We start from the raw sequence: 24,821 nt of genomic DNA on the forward strand, positions 1-24,821 counted from the left end.
TCCAGTAATGAGAGTCTGCCAGAGACACAGCACTGTCACTTTCCTCCTGCCACCTCAGGAGTTAAGCCTAGGCAGGTCTCAGTGCCCACAGCAGCACCAGAACTGCATCCCAAAGAGGGGATCAGAGAGGAAGCACTTTGGTTTTTTTCACAGCTCTTATTTATGTGTTCTTACGACATGCACTGTCCTGTTTTCATGGTTTTGTGGAAGTTCCAGGTAGAACGGGCTAATGCACATTAAGACTGAAAGCAGAATGTTAAATGGCGTCATAGACATATCAGAAAAGGACGGCTTAGAGATTATCTGAGTCAACCTTGTGCGAAAACTGCTAAAAATGAGACCCTAACAATGTTATATGGCAGCCTGCAAAGGCTGGCTTTGGGTTCCAGAAGAAAATGTGTGTATGTGTGTGTTGTTTGTGTGTGTGTGTGTATAGATGTGTGTATGTTGGTATATGTGTATGTGTAGATATATGTATATACAGAGACAGTATATAAGGTGAATATGTACATTTGCATTTATATGTATTTAAATACATAAACATATGATATATATACACAAAGTGTATGTGTGTGGGGGTGCATATATATGTGTGCATATATATGTATATGCAGAGAGAGTATATAAGGTGAATAGGTACATTAGTATTTATATGTAAATATATACGGTGTATATATACGTAAGGTGTGTGGGGGTATATATATGCATGCATATATTTAATACATGTATATACATACACAGAGTATATTAGGTATATATACATATGTCAATATATGGTATATATATGGTATATATGTATGTGTATATATGTATATTTACACAAAGAGTACGGTGAATATATATGTATATATAAATATATAAGGGGGGTGTGTGTATATGTATATGGTGCGTGTGTGTGTGTGTGTATCTGGATTTGCTACTGTCTAATGAATAAACAGATCTGGATTTGAAACACAATGGTGTATATGAACGCTAGCAGAAAAAGCCCATCAAATTTCTCCCACACTGGGGCACTGCAGAGTCCTTCCCTTCTCGAATGTTCTCCCTGGCACTTGTGTTTCTTTCCTTGCTGACCTCTGCCTGGTTGCAGATAGAGATGGATTTTGACAGAACCGGGAAGAGTTGTTCTATCTCCATGGCAACGTCAGTTCACATTCTGCAGGTACATTGGCCGCCACTGCCTAAATGAAGGCTCCTGAAGGCTCTGTGTGTTGCCGTGCCTGGCCAAAAATAACTTGGCATGCCACCGTTCCTCACAGCCCCATGGAGAGAGGCATTAAACTGACTGGATGCCAACTGTCAACTCGGTTCCCGTCTTCCTGCTAAAGAGGAAGAAACAGGAACTGCCAGTGTTTGGGGGAGGGGAGCCAGTGAGGCTGCGACGTTGTTCCCATGGTCTGAGAGATATCCCTTTCCTCTGTTGAATGGAACATGAAATACATTCTAACTTGTTCACCCCGGGGGCACCAGATAATTTGTATTTCATCAGAAGTATTATAATTACATAGTTTTGAATTAGAATTAATTAGCATTTGGGGAAGTAGTGATAAAACCAAGCAGTTATTAAAAAATTAATTTTAATAGAGGTCAGTTTGGAGAGAGTACTTGGTTTTCTTTTGAAAGATCTGTGTGTGTGTGTGGGGGGGGGGGGGGGGGGAGATAAAAAATAAAATTATTAAATGATCCTTTAATCAACCTGAAATGTGAACCACCTTATCATTAGATGCTACCACTGGATGTTAAAATCCAAATCAGCAGCACACATGCAGAACATATTTCAAAAGAAGTCAAGAGTTAGGTGAGTCTTTGAGGGTTATCTATGAAGAAAAAGAAAGTTTTGTGGTATCCTTTAAAAAGTATATCATGTTCCCAAGAATATGGGTCATAGCAACCTTCTTGATGTTAAACATAGTCAAGAATGATTTCATATACTATACTAGACACATGAGATACTTAATAATAATTAAATATTGTCTGAGGAATAATTTTTGAAATCAGTTAACATTGCCTATGAGTGTACTGAGTGTGAAGCTCTCCTGGGAGGGCGTGCGCACCCGGGAATGAAGTCGAATATTTGCCCTTGTGAAGCTTTTACTTTGTTGTGAGTGAGGAGTCAGAAAAGATTGTAATTTTTAAAAGTATTTTTACCTTCAATTGGAGTTTTACAATACTCCTCTAAGTCTTTCAAATCAAAGACCATCACAGTTAAATCTTAATTTTTTTCTGAAATTGATCACCGTTCCGTGGTTGTATAAAAGACCCTCCTTGTTCTCAGAGGATAATGTTGAAACCTTTGGGGAGGAAGATACATCAGGTATGCAACTTACTCTCCAATTGTTCAGCAGCAACAATAATTGTTTTCATTAGAATGAGAAAAAGGGAAAGCAATGGAGAAAATGAGGCAACTTGTTATCAAGTGGTGAGTGGAAGAGGAAGGTATGCTACAGTTTATTGTACTATTCTTGTAACTGTTCCTTCATTTGTATATATTTTTTTCAAAACAATAAGTTAATGCAGTCTATAGCTTTAGGCAAAAACTCTTTTTCAAGAAAAAGGAACAGTGTGCAAAATTTATTTTAATTTTTTCTTAAATGAATTCCAAGACTTTTTAAAAATCTACGACAACACTTGTAAATATATACTTCTTTAGTTTTCAGATTATAGTAGGAGTTACCCTACTAATATTCTGAAATAAGAAGTTGCCTTTACGGATATACCAATATTTTTAAGCAGTGCCAATTTCTAAGTAATCTTTTCTTAACTTTGCTTCCGAAAATTTGAAAAATGTCCTTTCATCAAAAGCTATAGGCTGCATTAGTTTAGCTTTTCATTTTCCTTCCAAGACAACACCCTTGCCGCAATTTGGGGACAGAATCATCAACTGACCCACTCCACATCTTTATACTCGAAATCAAAGTTGTTCGCTTTAAAAAGCTCACTGGAGAGGAATATGTGGAATTTGATAAGCTCTGTTGATGGTTTAATAATTATGAATGTTTCACAGACATTATACATTAATCCCACATTTATTAGCATAAGAGCAAAACTAAGGAATGAAAGCAAATTGTTCTGCAGGGTCCATTTGTGCATGCCATTATCATGCCCCATAAAGAAAACAAAATCTTTCATAAAGGATCATTAGTTTTTTCATCTTATTTACACTATTAGATGTTGCCACAGAACATTGGAATATGCATTGGTGCAACCTGAATTGTCTGTCTGCGGTTCATTGAAATCTCTATCCATTTTATGCATTGTCAAAAAGGAAAACAAAGAACCAAAAATACATGGTTTATTTTAAATTAGGAGATAAGCTCTGATTTTCTGATGTGTTAAGTTGAAGCCTGGAGCATTTTCTCGCTAATCCAGTGTGAGTTTCTAACAGTGAGCTCTGTTTTAAGAGGAAAAAGGGTGATGTAGCCCAATTAATAAGACGGCCTTGTTCATTTTCCCTGGGATGATGAAGCATTGCATGGCTCCCTGGCTCAGTGAAAACAGGGTGGAAAAACGATCCAGGAATTGTAAATTGAGCATGCAGGGCTCTGCAACAGCTGTCCTGTATCTCTTTGGGAATAAGGAGTAGGGTTCACCATACTTGTCCAGTTTTCTTTGCACTTGCCACTGTTACTCTTAAATTATTTTGGGGGGTTGCTTTCATTTTGGGACATTTTTTGAAGAAAAATGTGTGCCTCCAAGTTCATGCCCAGGTTGTCTGTCCTAATCACACAATGGCCTTGGAGGTTTCTTATGAATTCTGTGTGCAATCTCTCACTGCATTCCTTACTTAGCAGTTTTGAGTGCAAAGCCTTGAAAATTAATTAAGTGCCTTTCTATTTTCTGTTCCAGTCTGTGATCTGGTGCCTGGAGGATATTTTGACTATTTTTGACTTCACGTATGTTTTGTTGTTGTTGTTGTTACATAAAGTTTTTTATTTTTAAATTCTATGTCTAATATGTTATTTTTCTTTTATTCTGTCCATTCATTCAACATCCATGTTGACATAGTTTGGATATTTGTCCCTCCAAATCTCATATTGAAATTTGGCCCCTGATGTTGAAGGTGGGGCATAGTGGAAGGTGTTTAGGTCATAGGGACAGATGCCTCATGTATAGCTTGCTGGCATCCCTGTGATAATGAGTGAGTTCTTTTTCTATTAGTTTATGCAAGAACTGGCTGTTTTAGAGAGACTGACACTTCCCACCATCACTCTTGCTCCTTCTCTGGTCGGGTGACCTACCTGCTCCCTCTTCACCTTCCACCATGATTTGAAACTCCCTGAGGCCCTCATCAGAAGCAGATGTTGGTGCCGTGCTTCTTGTACAACCTGCAGAACCATAAGCCAAATCAATCTTTTCTTTGTAAATTACCCATCCTCATGTATTCCCTTATAGCAGCACCAAACAGACTAAGACATATATGCATAGTTGTGTTCTTAAATTTTGTTGTTCCCAAGATAGTTCTTCCTTTCTTTTTTTCTTTTCCTTTATCCCTGTCTCTTCATTCACATTACAGATCAGGCACAGGACCTGGGCTGAAGAATGTATGGGGTAGGTAGGTTACTTTCTCTCCTCTTTCTATGCAGTCAATGTAAGAATCCCAGCACTTTGGGAGGCCAAGGCGGGCGGATCACCCGACGTCGGGAGTTCAAGACCAGCCTGACCAACATGGAGAAACACCGTCTCTACTAAAAATACAAAAAATTAGCAGGGCATGGTAGCACATACCTGTAATACCAGCTAATCGGGAGGCTGAGGTAGGAGAATTGCTTGAACCTGGGAGGCAGAGGTTGCGGTGAGCCGAGATTGCACCATTGCACTGCCGCCTGGGCAACAAGAGTGAAACTCCGTCTCAAAAAAATAAAAACAAAAATAAAAACAAAAAAATAGTGGAGGAAATGGGCAAGCATTGAAGCTGAGAATTTTCTACGGTCCCTTCCCTTCCCTGCAGTTCTGGGAGTGGCCACTAGGGACGCAGTTGTGCTGTTAATGGGTCTCAGGAGAGGCCTTGCCCAGGTGTGAACAAGGGAGGTTAGAGCACTATTACTTTTATGGCATCTAACTATACGGTAGTATAAATTCACTGTGATAACTTCACTGAGCAAAGGTACAAATCGACAAATGGACAATTTCTATTATTGATTAATCAAATAGTCAGAAGTCAATAATCTGCTAAGAATATTCTGACCTCTACTGGCCCTCGGCAATAGATGGAGACAGAACAATGCCATCAATGTGAAGACAGCCTCCCACTCTCTCCTCTCCCACTTCTCCTACAGGCTTTGAGGATCACCAAGTTTCACTCCTTCATTCACAGGTCTCTGACGTTTGACAGTCCGGAACATCACAAGATACCCATAATTTCCCATGAGGTGAAGTAATAGAGATGAGATTTAGTAGGAGAGTAAACCTACCTCTCTCCTTGCTGTTGTATCCCCAGTGTGCAGTGGGGTGATTTCCCAGAGTCGGTGTGAAGTCAGTGTTTGTGGAATAACAGATACGAAAGAAAACAGACTCAGTTTTGTAAGAAAGAACAAGGTTCACTCAGGACATAACGAACAAGGGAGTTTCTTCTTATGTGTGATCACTGAATTGTATAATTGGGAGGGAAAGATCACTGCTATGTTAATTTCCTCCTGCAAACACACACAGTCTCTTCTTGCAAAACAGTGCAACCTATCTCCCTTGCCTTTCTCATTGGAGAAAGCTTTTTGCATGCAGGTGTTTCTCCCAAAAGCAAGACCTCAAATAGAATACGTTTTGTAGGTTGGTGACAGAGTGACTTATGTATAGGCAGAGGTGCAAAGAGACTGTTTTACTGGAAGTGCAGGATTGTAACTTTATTCTATAAAGAATTATAAAATTTGTAGACTCATGGAATATTAGAACTGAAAATAACATTAGTGATTCTAGTTTCATCTTTTCCATGTTTTTAGTTGAGGAAGCCTCTTCTTTGGAGAAATGGTAAAGTTAACCACAATCACATTCATTTTGAATATTTTTGTTATTAAGTAACATATGCTAAATTTATGACATTTATTTTTCAGTAAGAGCTGTGACATTGATACTCTAATCAAGAAATTAATGTAATAACTTACATTAAGCTGAATTTCTTGTATTTAAAATTTTATCTATATGTGAATATATTTTTAATGTCACTTTTTATCAGCCCTTTTAACTTGAGGGCTGTGGGAAAATTCCTATTTCTTTATCTATAAAATAAAGATTATATCATATCTGTTCTGCTTTCCTCTTTTCTCAAAAGTGAGTGAGAAAATGTGAAAGCACTTTATGAACTATAAAGCAATATACCATGAAGAGAATGACACAAATGAATATAATTTTATTATTCTCCCAAATAAATCCAACCTTTATTATTAACACCTATGGGAACAGTGCAAAAACAAGTCTGATACATTTTTTAAAGGTCAGGAATTTTGTAGAATTTTTAAACTATAAAAGAAACATGACATGATTTTCTCAAACATAAATTTCTTGCTTTTATTAGAATACATGAATAAGCACAATACTGATAACCTATGGGTCAGATTTGGCAGGCTTCCAAATTAACCCATCTGGCAGAGGTCTTGTGATCCATGGCAATATCCGGTCCCTGGGTGGGGTCTTATCAGGAGTTCCTCAGATTGTTGACATACTGTTTACTATGTAACTTACACTGAAAAGGATCCTGATTTGTTTCAGAATCAGGAAGTCTGGCTGATGGTCTTACACACAGACCCCTTAACCTGTATGTTGCAGTCTGTAGCCAATGATTGTAACTTCTGTAACCTACCCACCAGTGAAAAACAACAGCTCTGCTGTGAGGGGTTCCCTTCCTTCTAAACTTTCTTATAAAGGCCTTCCAACTCTGGAACACACCCAACTTTTGTTGACTTCCTGAGTCAGTCCTCACATTTAGTTTCCAATAAACCTTTGTCAATCGTCACGTTTGATTTCCAGCAAATGTTTATCAAACCATTATCAAGCCTCGACAGTCTTAGTTTTGGTCAACAATACTAACATTTTGAGCAACTTATTATTTAAAAATTGATATATATTCCTAAAAGGAGGACTTATTACAGTGTAACAACCAGTCATGTATAAAATGCCACTAGAATATTCCTCATAAAAATACTATCTCTGTTGAATTAATAAATTCTCCCTTCAATTTCATAGTCTTTTTTTTTTTAGAAGCATAGCCTATATAGCATTTATTTCTATATTGAACCTGGCTATACTCATTAGTGATTTCATAGTGCTTTCTTTGTTATTTTAGAGTGCTTTAGGGGGGCAGTTTTAGATTCTTTTTTTTTTTTTTTTCGTTTTTGTTTGAGACGGAGTCTCGCTCTGTCATCAGGCTGGAGTGCAGTGGGCCAATCTCAGCTGACTGCAACCTCTGCCTCCTGGGTTCAAGCGATTCTCCTGCCTCAGCCTCCTGAGTAGCTGGGACTACAGGTGCGTACCACCACGCCCAGCTATTTTTTTGTATATTTAGTAGAAATGGGGTTTCACCGTGTTAGCCAGGATGATCTCCATCTCTTGATGTCGTGATCCGCCCACCTTGGCCTCCCATCAGTGCTGGGGTTACAGGCGTGAGCCACCTCACCCAGCCTAGATTCTTTTAGAGAAAAATCAAAGCATTTCTAATAAAGTTTGCTTTCTGTTCTAGTTTTGTTTGGCTTCAGAATGCATGTATAAAATTTTTATAACTTCACAGAGTATGAAGGCATTGTGCTCGGGCCTCGTTTCTGTTTTTCAGTGTGATTACATATGAGCTCTTTCATAGAAATTTTACTAAGTAGTGGTCACTGTGTGTGAAATGCTGCTTATTCACTGGGTTCATGTCTGTGTCTGGTTTTCCTCATCATTCTGAACCCACTGCATATTGGCATTTGCCATTGGGGTGAACGTACACAGGCCTTTTGGGAAACCAGGCTCAAGCCCCAGGCTCTGAGTCAGAGGAACAAAGGGGAGATGTCATTCCCTCACCTCCTCCCAGTGAAAAATAGAAAATGAAATCTCCTTTGGATACTTGGCAAGGATCTAGCAGTTATTTCTCCAGTGTGAAAGAAAAGGGTCTTGGAAAAAGACCCTTTGCTAATCAATATACAAGTAGGAAAGAGTAGAGAGGTGTGACATCTTGGGCATTAGGGTTCACGGCCTGAACTCCTTTTGAATTCTACTTTCTGTTTTATTTTCTTGGAATTTATGGCTGCAAATGACCATGCTTTTGGCAACTGAGGGCCTGATGAAAGTTCTTCCCTTGCGTATGTAACAAGTGACACTCACGGACTGACATCAACTTCCAAAAATATGAAGAATTTTAGAGAAAAAAAAAACACTCTTCAATGAGGACAAGTTGCAATTTTGTACACAGAGGAAACAACAATAACTTTGTGTTTTAGGTATTAGGGAGCTTACCCATGTTCAGGTTATTTTACCAAATTTAAATTTTTTTTTTTTTGAGATGGAGTCTCGCTCTGTCACCCAGGCTGGAGTGCAGTGGCCGGATCTCAGCTCACTGCAAGCTCCACCTCCCGGGTCTACGCCGTTCTCCTGCCTCAGCCTCCCGAGTAGCTGGAACTACAGACGCCCGCCACCTCGCCCGGCTAGTTTTTCTGTATTTTTTAGTAGAGACGGGGTTTCACCGTGTTAGCCAGGATGGTCTCGATCTCCTGACCTTGTGATCCGCCCATCTCGGCCTCCCAAAGTGCTGGGATTACAGGCTTGAGCCACTGCGCCCGGCCAAAAAATTTTTAATAACCAAAAATTTACCTTAGAAATGTAGTATTTAGCCATCATTCCTTTTGTCAAAATATTGTTTTTCTGGCTGGACACAATGGCGTATGCCTGTAATCCCAGCACTTTGGGAAGCTGAGGCAAGAGGATTACTTGAGGCCAGAAGTTTGAGACCAGCCTGGGCAATAGCAAAAGACCTTGTCTCTATAAAAAAGTAATAAATAAATAAATAAACAAAAATTTAAAAATAAATGAATAAATAAATAAATAAGCCAGCTGTGGTGGTTTGCACCTGTGGTCTGAGTGACTGAAGAGGCTTAGGCAGGTGGTTCCCTTGAGCCCAGGAGTTTGAGGCTACTGTGAGCTATGACTGCACCACTGCATTCCAGTCTGGTTGACAGGGCAAGACTCTGTCTTTAAATAATAGTGATAATGATAACAACAACAACAATACTAATTTTAAAATGTTGTTTATCTCCATGTTTAAATGCCAAACTACTTAATTAGCATTTTTAATTTGATTTAAATTAATCTGTGCTTGGGATCTTTTACCGTTACCAATTTGCATTTGAAATACATAATAGAGTTATTCTAATAATCCAAAAATGGACTTTTTAGATCTTTCCCTTCTTTTTTTGATTTATAAATAGCATATTAATTCCCATTTAAAGTGTGGATGCAGCGTGGCTGTCAGCATATTCCATTTTAGTAATTTCACTATTGATTTATTTCTTTTGTAAAAGTTACAAAAGCAATGGTTATTTGCTATCGCAAATAGAAGTGACTCAGAATGGTAAATACTTACAGTTCATGGTTTCTTCCCTGCCTGACAGTGTGAGTCAGAAATTAAATAAATCGGTGATGAAATTCCTAGAATGGAATCTGCTGGGACCCACACTGTGTCCACACTCCATTCTCTCCTCTACAACCAAATTAAACATACTCTCTCCAAGTAGGGTGGTTCCACTTAGCAAAATAAAAGTGACTCAACTCTACCCATTTTCCCACAGGTGCATTTAGCAAATACTGGTGGCTTTCGGTTGCAAAGGTCCAGGGATTGGTGCTCTTGGAGAGCAGTTCAGGAAAAGGGCCTGTATGCAGGAATGGAGGGGCAAGGGGATACAGAGAAAGCTGCTCTATCATGGTCTGTCCACAGGGCAGCTCCAGCAGTCTCCTGTGAATGCAATTTATTTTTATTTATACTTTTTTTTTTTTTTTTTTTTTTTGAGACAGAGTCTTGCTGTGCCCTATCACCCAGGCTGTAGTGCAGTGGCATGATCACTGCAATCTCCACCTTCCAGGCTCAAGAGATCCCCCCGCCTCAGCCTCCCGAGTAGCTGGGACTACAGTTGCACAACACCATGCCCATCTAACTTTTGTATTTTTTGTAGAGAGGGAGTTTCACTATGTTCCCCAGGGTGGTCCCAAACTCCTGAGCTCGAGTGATCCACCCACCTCAGCCTCCCAAAGAGCTGAGATTACAGATGTGAGTCACCACATCCAGCTGTAAATGTAAGTTATATTCACAAATGTAAGACAGACGTTAGAGTACATGATTTGCCTGCTATAGAAATACAGCAATGTGTATGTGAAAATGCTGTATTTTTTACCTGTAAGACAAATAGAAGAGCTATATGCTTTAATGATGCATAGGACTATTTTCTGAAATCTGCTACTGGTATTGAATGGTTGTGGCTGTTATTTATTTATTTATTATTATTATTATCATCATCATCATCATCATCATCATTTGAGACATAGTCTAGCTCTGCCACCTAGGCCAGGATGCAGTGATGTGATCTCGGCTCACTGCAACCTCCCACTCCAGGGTTCAAGCAATTCTCCTGCCTCAGCTGGGATTACAGGCGTGCACCACTATGCCTGGCTAATTTTTGTATTTTTAGTACAGACAAGGTTTCACCGTGTTGGTCAGGCTGGTGTCGAACTCCTGACCTCATGATCCGCCCACCTCAGCCTCCCAAAGTGCTGGTATTACAGGCGTGAGCCACCGTGTCCGGCCAAGTTGTGGCTGTTATTTTAACATAGAAAGTCTATTTTCCAATCAAAGTGTAACTTCTCTAATAATATGCTTTGTATTTGTGATTAATGTTTTAGTAATATAGGACAAATAATTTTTTCCCTTTTTTGATTACCACTAGGCCAATATTTTTTGTATTATGGTTAAAGTTGATATTTTAGTAACAGAATAAGAAAATATATCTTTTTCCCTTTATAACCACCAATCTGATGTTTCCCATGTAACAGTTTTTTCCTGGATATACCTAGTGATTCCTGAATTTTCTTACTATAGCTTACCCACTGTTACTGGCTCTTTGCTTTAAATAATCTTGACACATAGTCCTCATCACAGATCCACATTTTCTTTGGCCATATATACAAACTCGACAGTATGGTGTTGGAAACGTGAAAGGGCTGCTAACTCTCCTGAATCTGCTGTCATTGGTTATCAAACACCATTTAAGCACTTTATATCTGAAGGAAGCCGATTTTGTTTGAGCCACTTGATTTTTCCAATGAAGCAAGGAGGAGCAAATAAGTGGTAAAAACAACCTTAGCTTGTTTTATTTTTCCTCCATGAAGGGAGTCTGGGGCTCCCACTGGTATTTTTCATGTTTATCATGGATGTCCCAGGCAGTAGCAAGTTCTGAGAAATGGTATCTAACCTTTCAAATTGAAGATTTTATTTGCTAGAATATTCATTCTTTCTTGCTTATCTCAAAATCAGGTGGGATGAGCGTCGTTACTGTCCCCTCGCGCATGAGCTTGAGATCAGTTGGTAGCTAAGCCTTGCTGATGCTTATTCGTCTTTGAGATTAACAGAGTAGCTTATAAAATGCATTACTTTTTTTTTTTTTTTTTTTGAGACGGAGTCTCGCTCTGTCGCCCAGGCTGGAGTGCAGTGGCCGGATGTCAGCTCACTGCAAGCTCCGCCTCCCGAGGTTTATACCATTCTCCTGCCTCAGCCTCCCGAGTAGCTGGGACTACAGGCGCCCGCCACCTCGCCCGGCTAGTTTTTTGTATTTTTTAGTAGAGACGGGGTTTCACCGTGTTAGCCAGGATGGTTTTGAAATGCAAGCATGAAGTGCATTAGTAACAAATCTCCTTCAGTAAATCTTTAAGAATCTGGAAAAAAAAGCACAAGTCAGTTCAAGAGTATTCTATTCATGGTTCACTTTGCAGCAGTGACTTTATATCTTGTTTTGTGTGTGTGTGGTTCTTTGCATCACTTTGAACATCTTCTTGAATGAAAATGAGTCAGATACAGCTACTTTGCTCGTCTCCTATAGACACACACTTTGATTAATAGAGTTGGTGAAGTGTTAAAAGTCAGGAATGTTGTTATCACCACACGTAGAGGGACTGGATATGGGGAGCGTAGTGGGATGTTAAATGAGAAGCACTGCATATCACAATCATAGAGCAACTCCCTGAGTGATTTTACGTGATGAGCCGAGCTTCCCCAAAGAGCAATTTAATTGGCATATTTGAAGCTAGCAGTTTCTCACAACCACCCCAGACCTTAGCAACAGCCTGTTCTCTTAGTAAGAGTCCCTGTAAACAGGTGGGAAAATTAAGGCACTCCAAATGTTTATCAAGTGTAGAACATTCATTATAGTATTTACCTTTTAGAGGTATTCTCTGAAATTCCATAAGGCAGTTTAAGCAAGCCACCAGCTGTTGTAAAGGGAATGAGAAAGCTCTAATAGACTTCTTAGAATTTACCAGATTCTTTTTTTCTCAGAATGCTATGAATAAATCATAGACTTTCGCTAGACTTTCCTGTTCTTATCAAATAGCAAATAAACTGGCTAAAAATAACTGGAAGAAATCTTTTAGCATGTAAGAGAATACTCAGCTACATGGAAATAGCTCTATCCTGTTTTCTTTTGTAAAACTGCAAAAAAGAAAAAAAAAAAGTCATTTCAAACTGTGCTGAATCTCTGGCAGGTTTTGAACCCAGCTACCTGTCATGGTTTGGGTCTCTGTACTGTGTGAGGGATGGTAGGCTAAATCCACTTCCACTGGTTTTTCTAACTTATTCTTCTCAAAGTTGCTGCAAGACTTTCCCATTATTTCCTGTTACCTGTGAAATGGGCAGTGAGGACATGGGACACAGTATCACAAAACCAAGTCATTGATAGGCTCTTACCTTCCACCTGGTGGGGGCCTCAGTCTTCCTTTGAATCTTCTGAGTAACATAGCACCAGAGAACCGTATAAACAGCCCTTGATTTCCAGCCTCAGAGGCAGACATGAGAGCTGGTATGATAGTCAACTTTTACTGTATCTTATTCATATACTATACAAATAAGGGAATAAATACAAATAATAAGATTTTTTTCTGATAATAAAATAATGCATGTTTCCACTGGATAGTTTTAAAACTACAAATAGTTACTAAGAGAAAAAAATAAAATCCACTTACAGTTTCACCCCCAGAGATACGTAATCAGGGCCTCTGTATTGAACAGTTCAAGGGGGGAGTCCAGGTTCCATTGGAACACAGCATGGCTGGCAGCCCCAGAAGTTGCACAGCTTGGGGCTTAGACAGCTGTTAACATCTCATGTCATCAGTTATTTGAGTCTTTCGCATCGCGTGTGTAGTTCTTTTGTTGTTGTTCTTTTTTTATTTTGCTTTCTAAAATTAGTATCATGCCATGCTGACAGTTTAAAGCTTGTTTTATCCTATATGTCTTAATGTAATGCCCAGTAACCACAGTATTCCACATCAAGAATTCTATTCTCAGTGAGAGGTGCACTGTTCTCCTGAGGGAGGGCTGAGGCAGGAGGAAGTGCCCAGACTTAAAGAAGGAGTGGAGAACAGGGAAGGCGGGGACAGCTCTGTGCCCTGTGACCATCACCATTGCTAGGACCTGATTCTTGATGCCCTCCTGGCTGAGGAGTCGGCCAACATCCCTGGTACAGACTTGGTGTTATTGAGTGAAAAACAAATCCTTTTTCTCCTCTCTCCTCGCCCTGCTCTTTCCTCACTCTTTTATCCTCTCTTCCTCTTTCCTCTTCTCTTCTCTTTCCTTTCCCTCACTGTTCTAAGCCTCAGACTGTTCATTTCTAGAGCTGGCCAGATAGAACAGTGAGTCACGGTGAGATATTTTGTCCCATGGGTTTGTTCAACCAGAAATGTTTATGAGCCACTCTTTGGGGAGTTCTGGTGCTCTTTTGAAATATCTAATACCATCTTTCCTTTGAAAGCCTGGAAGAGATGTTCCACTAGTCAGTGAACTAGCAGCAATGATCAACTACAATGATAACCCATGACCATCCATTCACAATGGCAGTAAATCAATGCCAATTCAGACCTGAATTTTACCAGGTCAAATACGGTTCCAAGTTGCACAGTGAAGATACTATCCAGCTACAACTAAAACCAAAACCAAATCAAACAAATACGTGAAAATCACAGCTAGATCTTAGTCTTTGTGGCTTGAGAAATTCAGAGAAAATAGGACCCTGAGTAAGCCCTACAATTAAAGAGACTAATGTCGATGACTTAAAGATTTGTGTTCCAGATCTTCAGTGTACTTTTGTTTGAGAGTTCTTGTAGCTACCTGTGGTAGGTAACCCACCAAAAATCAGCGGATCTACAGCGTGAAGTTGGCATCCGACAGCCCGTTGATAGCACTGGCACCTGCTCACTTGCTCATTCTAGCTGCAACAGTTGGTGGGAGAGACGTGTGCTAGTCTTGTTATAAGTGCATGTTAATAAGATTTTCTCTGATAATGCAGGAAAGCTGGGGACAGAGGTGGCTAGAGTTCATTTTTCAAAGATAGCGTTTCTAGTCTGGTCAGATGCATCCATAAGAGGGGAAATAAACAGTGTAGGCTGATACTCATCCAGTACTAATTTCCTCTTGGTCGAAGCATATCAGGCGGTGAGTGAATACTGGGCAATGCCCGCAGACTTGAAGAATGGGAGTCTCAGCTCCAAGGTCGGTGGAGTGCTCTTTGAATTTAGCCCTGCAGCCCATCAGCAGTGTGGCCTTTGGCAAATCACTCACCAAAACCTGGTTTCTTCTTCTGTAAAAGTAGCATAATAGATCTTTTTATTGTGTAACATTATTGGGAAGTAGGAATTAAAGAGAATATGTGCAAGTGACTTTGTGGCAGATGTTTCCTTAGAAGAATGCTATGGTTCTAGCTGTCAGCATCACTGTCGCAAATGAGAGGTTCTTAACCGGCTGTGTGCCGTACAGCTCTCTGGCAAACTCATGGAGCCCATGGAACTCACCTCAGGATAGTTTTGTTAAATAAAAAAAAAAATACATAATATTATAAAGGAAATAATTTAGCAAATTATTATTAATATATATGTTAGGCAGAATTATGACTCCCCAAAAATGCCCTTGTTTTAGTTGCCAGACTTGTGAATATGTTGTGTTCCATGGCAAGGGGAAGTTAAAGGTGGAGATAGAATTAAGTTTGCTACCCAGCTGTCTTTGACATAAGAAAATTATTGTGGATTATCTGGGTGAACCCAATGTCCTTAAAAGTAGAAGGAAGAGACAGGAGGATCCGTGTCAGAGTGATGCAATGGGAAGCTCAAGGGGCCATTGCTGGCTTTGAAGATGGAAGGAGACCATGAACTAAGGGATGTGGGCAGACTCTAGAAGTTGGAAAAAATAAGGAAATAGATTCTCCCCTTGAGTCTTTAGAAAGAAGACAGGCTGCCAAACCCCTTGCTTTTAGCCCAGCATGAACCATTTTGGATTTATGGCCTACAGAACTGTAGACAATACATTTGTATTCTTTTATGTCATCATGTTTGTGGTGATTTGTTACTGCAGCAATAATAAACTAATATAGTTATTAAATTAGATAAAATCCATGATGTATGATATGTTCTTCTTGATTAATGTATTAAATTACATGCTAGATTTGTGTCTATAGCAAATTTTAAGAAGCTATTAGTGTCAATAAAAATGTATAGAGAGCTATATCTGAAATGTGATTTTGCAAATATTAGTAATTTTTATTGATGATGAAGTCACAGTAATAATACTACTATGGTTTGTTGCCTATATTAATAATTTTAAATTTTAAATTTCAGTTAGAGGTTAGTGAAAGGATTTTTTCCTACACCCAGCTTCATGGAGCTTCCTGAATTTTATGCATAGAGAGTACACAGGCCCCAGATTAAGAGTCCCTGGCTTAGATATATGAAAGAATGAGAAACTTTCTAAGTTCTTCAAGATATATACAATTCAAAAGCAAAATCAGAAAATCACTGCAACTGGAAAGAAGATTGATAATCCATTAGCCGGCCAGGCACTGTGGCTCACGTCTGTAATCCCAGCACTTTGGGAGGCTGAGGTGGGTGGATCACAAGGTCAGCAGATCGAGACCAGCCTGGCTAACAAGTGAAACCCCATCTCTACTAAAAAAAAAAAAATACAAAAAAAACTAGCTGGGCGTGGTGGTGGGCACTTGTAATCCCAGCTTCTCGGGAGGCTGAAGCAGGAGAATGGCGTGAACCCAGGAGGTGGAGCTTGCAGTGAACCGAGATCGCACCGCTGCACTCTGGGTGGGCAACAGAAATAAACAAACAAACAATTGATTCCCACTACCTTGGTGTATAGTACCTCATTTTCCAAGCAAAATCCTCCTTTAGGAAACACACTGAAGACTAAAGTAAGGTCAAGACAGGCAGTTTTACATCTCAGCTCTCTAAATACAAATAGCAGTTGCTAATATTAATAAGTCTTTTTTTTCTGTTTTGTTATATCCTAGTGTTTTCAGTTTAAACTAAGCCACCATACATAGCTAAAAGGAAGAGAAATACATACATAGTCCCTAGTATACATTTTTTTTTAACACAAGTTAATATAAAAGCAAATGTATGTCATAAAAACATATATATAGAGAGAGAGACGGAGTCTTGCTCTGTTGCCCAGGCTGGAGTGCAGTGGCACGATCTCAGCTCACTGCAAGCTCTGCCTCCCAGGTTCAAGCAATTCTCCTGCCTCAGCCTCCTGAGTAGCTGGAACTACAGGCGCCTGCTGCCATGCCCAGCTAATTTTTGTATTTTTAGTACAGATGGGATTTCACCATGTTAGCCAGAGTGGTCTTGATCTCCTGACCTCATGTTTTTGATCTTTCACAGTCTTACTTTCCCAACCTAGTTCTCAGGAAGTCTGGCTTTCCCTCAGCATGGGCCTTAATCTCTATATAGACTTGGACAAAACGTAGGACTTCTCCCACTCTCAATCTATTCCTCTGCAGCACATGCAGTCTGATTGTTGTTGTCTAGTCCATGCACTGTAGCATTCCATAATTCTGTCAATTTAGGTAGAATTTGAGAGTCTATGAATATGGCCATTTTGCTGAGAATCAGTTTTACTCCGAATAATGAGTCCTTGTTAAATCTTTGTTCATTTAAATACTCCAGTGTGACAAAATTTATTTTGAGAGATAATTTTTCAAAGTCCTTTTTTTCTCAGAATCGCAGAAATATGAAAACTGAGTTTGCGTTTGATTGGTATAAGTTATTCCTTTGAAATTACAACTGATTTCTTGGTGGCATGCTTACTGTGAGGGAAGATGTGCTAATAGTGCTTAGAAGATGAAGCAGCATTTTCAACAGTCTGCTCATTATAAACTTCTGTTTTCAATAAAATAAGAAAAGGTCCACAAACAATTCAAAAGAAGTAATTCACAGACATACCTCATTACTCTACTGCTGGAAGATGGTTGCTGTAGGCCATGGAGGGGTGCCAGGTGTCATCTGCATGCATGGACATGAGCAGAAAATGAAATATCACTGAAGCCAGACAAGGAGCACAGTCTCTAAATGCCTTCTACAGACCAGGTCCTAAGTATTCAGTTGTAACAAACCCCTTCAACCCTAACGTAGAAATGTACAATGAAAGTAAATCTAACTCCTGAGCCCTAACATAAGAAATGAGTTAACTCAGAAAACTGAGATTTTTCTGTTTTGCTTATCACTTAATTAATATTCAGGAATCTCTAAAAGGTCTCCTTTGATAATGCAGCACTAGCAAATGGATTTCTCCCCTGTTAGGGGCAGTTAGATCAAACCTCCATTGCTTTTGTTCCTGTTTATTTTAACCGAGGACTGGCAAATTTTCAAAAAGTATACTCTTAAAAATTTTTGCACAGATATCAAGTTAAAGTCTTAGACTATGTGGTTGCAGTAAATTTTGAAGTTATAGTAAGTTGCTAATTTTGAACTTTAAAAGGCACTAAACAGGCTCATCTTGGTCTTTGAAATATGTTATCAATGCTCAGAACCCCCTGGGTCACTGAATTTAGGTCAATATAGAGTTGACCTTTGTTTATGGGTTAAATGTTGTCCCACTCAAAATTTATGTATGTGAAGTCCTAACTACCCCTCCCATGTCTCTGAAAGTGACCTTATTTGGAAATAGGGTTGTTGCTGATATAATTAGTTACGATTAGGTCATACTGCAGAAGGGTGAGCCCTTAATCCAATATGACTTGTTCCCTTATAAAGAGGGGAAATGTGGACATAGACACAGATGCACACATACTGGCAACACTCTGTGAAGACTGGAGTTACGCTGCCACAAGTCAAAACCTACCTGAAGCTGGGAGAGAAGTCTGGGTCGCATCTTTCCCCAGCATCTTCAAAGAAAGCAAGGCCCTGCAGGTACCTTGGTCTCAGAATCCTAGCCCCCAGAAATGATGTTCAAACCACTCAGTTTGCAGTGTCTTGTTATGGCATTCCTAGTCACTAATACCACCTTTTCACATGCTCCAGATAATTCACCCCCAGGCACTTACCCAATTCAGACACTGGGCATATTATCTTATAGAAAGCATGTGAGACATGGCTGCCTAGTTCTCCAAATAATTCTAACAACTTTATGAGTCATTTATCTTGTCTGGGCCCTAAGCTTTATTCACCTGCTAATTGATGAGTTTGAGTTTTTCTTAAATCTTTCAATCTACCTGTGCCTAAGGAGAGCGTAACATAAAACCCCAGAGGGTTTGGGATTTGCCCAAAGCAGCCCATTGCCAGCTTAAACTGTCTGTTAAACTTGGGTTGTCTTGAAACGTCATGTGGATATTTTATCCTTTGCCACATTATATGTGTTTAGTTTAATATGAAATAATATTTTAAATGGCCCATTGTTATATAATCTTGAAGTGTTTGTAACATGAACTATACTTACCCAATGAATTCCTAGTCTCTGAGATATCACCCCATATACTTGGAACCCATTTGGTCCTTGACAGCCGTGTGGTTCCTGCCAGCCCTAACACTGCACAATCCTAGGGCGTCTCGTAGATAGGTTATATCACAAAGACCACACTGTGTCTGTGTGCACAAGTCCCCCAGAAAATTTCTGGAATGAGTTAGCATAACATTAAAATACTCATGGAACCAGTTTTGCTGGACGGTGTGGAAAATAGAATGTCATAAGGGGTACCTGGGTCAGTGGGGCAGGTCCCGAGCAGGATACCTTGATCTTGGAAAGTTTGTTTAAGGGATCCTTTCATCTTGTGTAAAAGAACCGGTGACAGTCAAGAAAAATGACTTAGATTCTGGGTCCTACACCACTGCCTTCCCACTGAAGTAATTCATGACCGAGTCACTTAAAACCAGGGACATCATGCACAGCCTCCAAATAGCAAGGGAGGGAATAGCTGCCCCTGGAGTTTGGTAGTGCCCTCAGCTTTGCCTAAACCTCTATCAACCTGACAAGTTTCCTTATCTGGAAAATTGGAAAAACGATCTGTCATAGGTCTACTGTGAAGACTAAATAACATATAGCAAATATTTCTTATAAATTATAAAATGCTGTAGGGGCATTAGGGATGAATATTTGGTACATTTCTAAGTAGATCTAAAAGGCGTTGATTGAGCTACTGATAGGACTGATCTGCCTTGTGCTTGGGGCCAGTTTGGAGTGTGTGTGTGTGTGTGTGTGTGTGTGTGTGTGTGTGTGTGTTACAAAGTCTTGCTTTGCAGCCCAGACTGGAGTACAGTGGCATATTCATAGCTTACTGCAACTTCCACCTCCCAGGCTTAAGCCTCCAAGGCTCAAGTGATCTTCCCACCTCAGCTTCTTGAGTAGCTGGGACTACAGGCACACACCACCATGGCTTGCTAATTTTTCTATTTTTTGTAGAGCCAGGGTTTCACTATGTTGCCCAGGCTGGTTTCAAACTCCTGGGCTCATGTGATCCTCCTGCCTTGGCCTCCTGAAAGTCCTAGCATTATAGACATGGGCCACCACACCCAGCCCAGTTTGGTTTATGATGCACATAAACTAAGAGGGTGACATATTGAGAACAAGATTCTCAAGGCTTCAATTAATGCAAACATTTTTATAAAAAATAAGAGTAGAAATGATATGACAAGACTGAAGGAGTATAGTGGCATGTAGATAAAAGGGTCAACAGATGTCAAATACCCTTTTCAATGTAGGGAGCAAAGACTAATCAATCATCTTTGAAAAATGCAGTGAGTTTGAATTGTTGGAGAACCGGCAAGACCATCTGTAAAACTCCAAAGTGGTAATATATATTAGGGGTGAAATCAAATGAGCAAAAAGATGGGATGGACTGGCTGCCCATCAACATGGCAAGATACTAGACTTTGATGGTGACAGCGCCCAACTTCAACACAATTAGATTTTAGCTATTTTTTTAAATAAAAGAAAAGAAATGAAAGGTCTAGTTTTCTCAATAAGATGGAAGTGAACCTCAAGTACTAGCCATCTGCAAAACTGTCTGGTGAATACACCACATGTATCTGTAGAATAAATCCATAGTGTGATATCACAGGAGGATGAATACTTGACATCTATTTTGGGGGTATCTATCCTGTGCTGGGGACTGTACTATAGGCACTAGCTATACAACAACAGGCAAAAACCAAAAAGACAAAAATTGCTGTTCTCATGAAACTTATATTCTATAGCAAGGAAGAAAGACAAATAACTGTATTCAGGAAGCAGTTATCAATGCCCAGAAGAAAAATAAAGTAGGTTAAACATCGAAGGATGACAAGGGTGGTGCTAGACATAGAGAGCCCATAGGTTACAGGGAAGTGAGTGGCTGAGGCTGGTGAAAATGGGGAAACAGAAGGAAGAGTTAGTGCACAAACTCTGTCGTGGCTGGGAAATTCAGGACCAGTGAGAAGGTCAGGGGTGCTGGAATTTCTGAAAGCAGATAAGAAGGGGAGGAGAGGGGATCTGAGAGGCCAGGCCATGAAAAGTCCTGTAAGGATTCTGGGCTTTCTTTTGAGTGAGATAGGAATCAATTGAGGAGCTGCAAGAAAGTAAACAGCAGGGAGAAGCGGACAGCATCTCTGCACCCTTACATCCTCCCAGCTCCTTTCTGCTCCGTCCAGCCCTGGCCATGCGGACAGCTGCTTCCCTCTCAGCAGCCCCACTCTGGACCAGGTGAGGAAGGGTGCCAGCATTTTAAATGCTCCACGCTAATCCATCCAAGAAATTACCTTTCCTTCATTAACCCCCTAGAATCCTTTGAAGCGATGGAGCCACCGTCTTATTTGTACTTGTATTGGTTTCTACAGATTCATATGTTTCTTAGCCTTAGAAATATGCTGAAGATTCATAAATCAAGATTCATTTGAAAAATTCGTTCTTCCCATTTATACACAAAAGGCACATAAGAAAACTTCACAGCCTTGCAACAGAATGTTAAGCTTAGGCCGGGCACGGTGGCTCACACCTGTAATCCCAGCACTTTGGGAGGCTGAGGCGGGCGATCACCTGAGGTCGGGAGTTTGGGACCAGCCTGACCAACATGGTGAAACTCTGTCTCTACTAAAAATACGAAAATTAGCTGGGCGTGGTGGTGCATGCCTGTAATCTCAGCTGCTTGGGAGGCTGAGACAGGAGAATCGCTTCTACCCGGGAGGTGGAGGTTGCTGTGAGCCGAGATCGCGCCACTGCACTCCAGCCTGGGCAACAAGAGCAAAACTCTGTCTCAAAACAAAAAATAAATGAGTACTAAGATTAATGCCTTTAAAAATGTATTCTCATGAGAAAAGAGGCAGCTCGTGGATGACGTCAGTGAAATCAGTACATTCTCTGTGGAGACAGTCTTTATTCATTATTCACAATGAATAAAAATAGGGAGCATAATTTTTAAAAATGGAGGACTCAAGAGATAGATTGAAAAGGGGAGCACAAATATGAAACTCACAGAAATAATACTAAATATAACACACCTGGGTAGAAGCTCATTTTCTCTGGTCTTTGGGTCAGAAGTAATAACAATACTTCAAGTATGTATTTGAAGAATATATATTTTAATATACAAAGAGGTGGGGTTGTCACATAAAATACAGGATGCCCAGTTCAATTTGAATTCCTGATAAACAAAACATAATATTTAGTGTGAGCATATCCCAAATATTGTGTGGGGTATACTTATACTAAAGATTTAGTTACATAGTGCATATGTAACTAAAATTTAGATTTAAGTGGTGTCCTGTATTAGCTAAATGTGGTAACCCTACTGAGAAGAGACTACTAATTCTATCTTTAGGCTGTATGAAGTAATATTTGCAGTAATAGATATTGTGTGGAGTATCTCTGCAAATGAAATTATCTTTGAGCTTGCTCTCTTTAAGAAGAGAAGCCTTGTGCTGCATACCTACCATGTGCCTCTCCAAGCCCACTCTTCCCCTGTCTTCAACCTGCTCTGAGCCCCAGGAGGCTGGCCGCCTCAATGGGCTCCCTAGTCATGGACTTGCGATTGGGTTTCTCAATGGGAGGCATCAGCAGGAGACTACAGGGGAGAAAAGCAGTATTGTTAGAGAGTTGATTTTGTTTCACCTGCTCCTTCCCATTCAGGTTGCTCTGAAATCACTCCTGCCCACTAACCCTCTATGCCTAGGGAAGATCACAGTTTTGAGCTGCTATTAGCCCCTGGGTACTGCACTGGCTTTATAAATTACCCCTTTATTAGATTCTCCTCCAATGATTGAGCTTGAAGGTGCCATCTCTTCCCTTCTAGAGCTCTAATATACTGGAGAATATGATGTAGATTTCTAAGGTCAAGAGTACAATCTACATCCATGAAGGTGTGAATTAGAAAAAGAAAAGTAAGATTTGGAAAGAAAATGGTTAAGTTGACATTTTGCTGTGTCATTCAATAGTGAGGTCTTGCCAGTCACTTAACCTCTCTTTTAAAACAGATATTTATTCCTGGAAGGTTTCTAGAAAAATTAATAGAAACAGGAGTCTTAATTCGTTGAAAGACAAAGACATAGACTGCAGAAATGAGCAATTTATTACTAGAATGTCTATGTTCCTCATAAGACATAAATCCTGTATTTATAAAATATGTATTAAAAGGCCTTTCTTCAGAAAACTTAACAAAATATTTAGAAAGTATTTCATAAATATTTAGGAAAAAGGCAAAAACAAGCAAATCATGTGTTGTCCTGAGACTTTCTTCCTGCAATCTCCCCTTTCTCCTCCTCCCTCCCAGTGCTGCTGGAGTGTTCTTCCTAAGGAAGGGTGCTCAGCCGGGCGCGGTGGCTCACGCCTGTAATCCCAGCACTTTGGGAGGCCGAGGCGGGTGGATCGCAAGGTCAGGAGATCGAGACCATCCTAGCCAACATGGTGAAACCCCGACTCGACTAAAAATACAAAAATTAGCTGGGCGGGATGGTGGGTGCCTGTAGTCCCATCTACTCAGGAGGCTGAGGCAGGAGAAGCACTGAATCTGGGAGGTGGGGGTTGCAGTGAGCCGATATTGCATCACTGCACTCCATCCTGGGGGACAAAGTGAGACTCTGTCTCCAAAAAAAAAAAAAAAGAAGAAGGGTGCTCAGATCTTCACCTCCTTCTGTGCATCTAAAAATTTCTCAAAAAATATTTGCTAAATTAACCCCGCTGTCTTAGATATGGTTTGGAAAAGAGCAAGAGAAAAGTAAAGTTAAATTCCCTAATTATTTCTTAAACTTTCCCCAGAAACTTAATGGGCACGTGGGGTCATGGTTTGTCCCGCATAGTAAATGGGACACATGCGTTGCTGGTGAGTGCCTTCTTAGATAAGAACTGAGGTCTTTCATCTAGAGGCTGGCACAGATTGGAAGGTTCTGGCTGCTATCATCCTATATGTAGTAGAGTTTCGGTTTTTTTGTTTGCTTTAATCTGAATGTCTGATTGAGGTATTCAAAGAGCAAGAGAGAAACCTGTGAAGAGATGGACTATTTGTGTCAGAACGGTTTAATCTTGTGGCTCGGATCACTTGTATCATTGAGCTAGGTTCCTCAATAGCTGTCTAGATATTTGACATATTGTGTTTTACTCTATTGTGGTATATGACCACATAAACAGATAAAATAGTAATCTTTTCAATCTTTTATAGTCCATGAGTATTCATATACTTATTTCAAAGTAGTCTGTTTCTAGCTTAGGTAAATTTAGATGGTTTCATTGAATACTGTATTAAAAACCTGCTTCATTCCAGTTAATTTTTTTCAGGAATTATTACTCATACTACAAGGTATTATTTATAGCTCCAACTATCTTACATGATAAAGAATGAACTGCATATTACGTTGCTGTAATGAGAAATTCTCTTGTGTTTAATCTCCCCTCTTAGCATTGAGAAATTCTGTAGATTCTAAAATTCTATTTGAGAATTGTAAGAATGTTTTATTACTCTCTTTTAATATGTGCCATATTTTTTCTCTCATATATCTGTCAGTGGTGTGTATATACACACACACATATACATACACACATTATGCATACATAGTGCATATATACATATTATATATACATACTCTCTCTATATATCCATATTTACATAGGTATATGTGAAATAGATGTGCTTATAAATCCTGAACAATGCCAGGCAGCTGTTTTGATAATCTTGCTGGTTTATACAGAAGTCAGTTTCTACCACCTTTCTTCCGGTCCTAGGGAAGTTGTGTCTAAAACACCCATCTACAGCAGAAAGGGAAGCCTATGGGCCAGCCATTGTGTGTTTTTTTTAATATGCATTGCTTTGTTTAGTCCTCAGTCCTGCAGAGCAGGTGGGGAGTATTCCCATTTTTAGAGAAACTGAGGC

The 24,821-nt window shown here is 39.8% G+C and overlaps 1 protein-coding gene and 1 non-coding gene across 2 annotated transcripts in view; one reads left to right on the plus strand and one right to left on the minus strand.

Moving 5' to 3' along the window:
- The window catches only part of DSCAM (DS cell adhesion molecule), an 821,125-nt gene that overhangs the window by 337,270 nt on the left and 459,034 nt on the right, over window positions 1–24,821 (plus strand). The window lies entirely within an intron of this gene.
- On the minus strand, window positions 4,489–4,624 carry LOC112621952. Its single transcript, XR_003118872.1, has one exon. It is a non-coding gene; the product is annotated as a small nucleolar RNA SNORA51 (small nucleolar RNA).

The sequence above is a fragment of the Theropithecus gelada genome, chromosome 3, assembly GCF_003255815.1.
Source record: "Theropithecus gelada isolate Dixy chromosome 3, Tgel_1.0, whole genome shotgun sequence".
In the NCBI taxonomy this organism is placed as follows: Eukaryota; Metazoa; Chordata; class Mammalia; order Primates; family Cercopithecidae; genus Theropithecus; species Theropithecus gelada.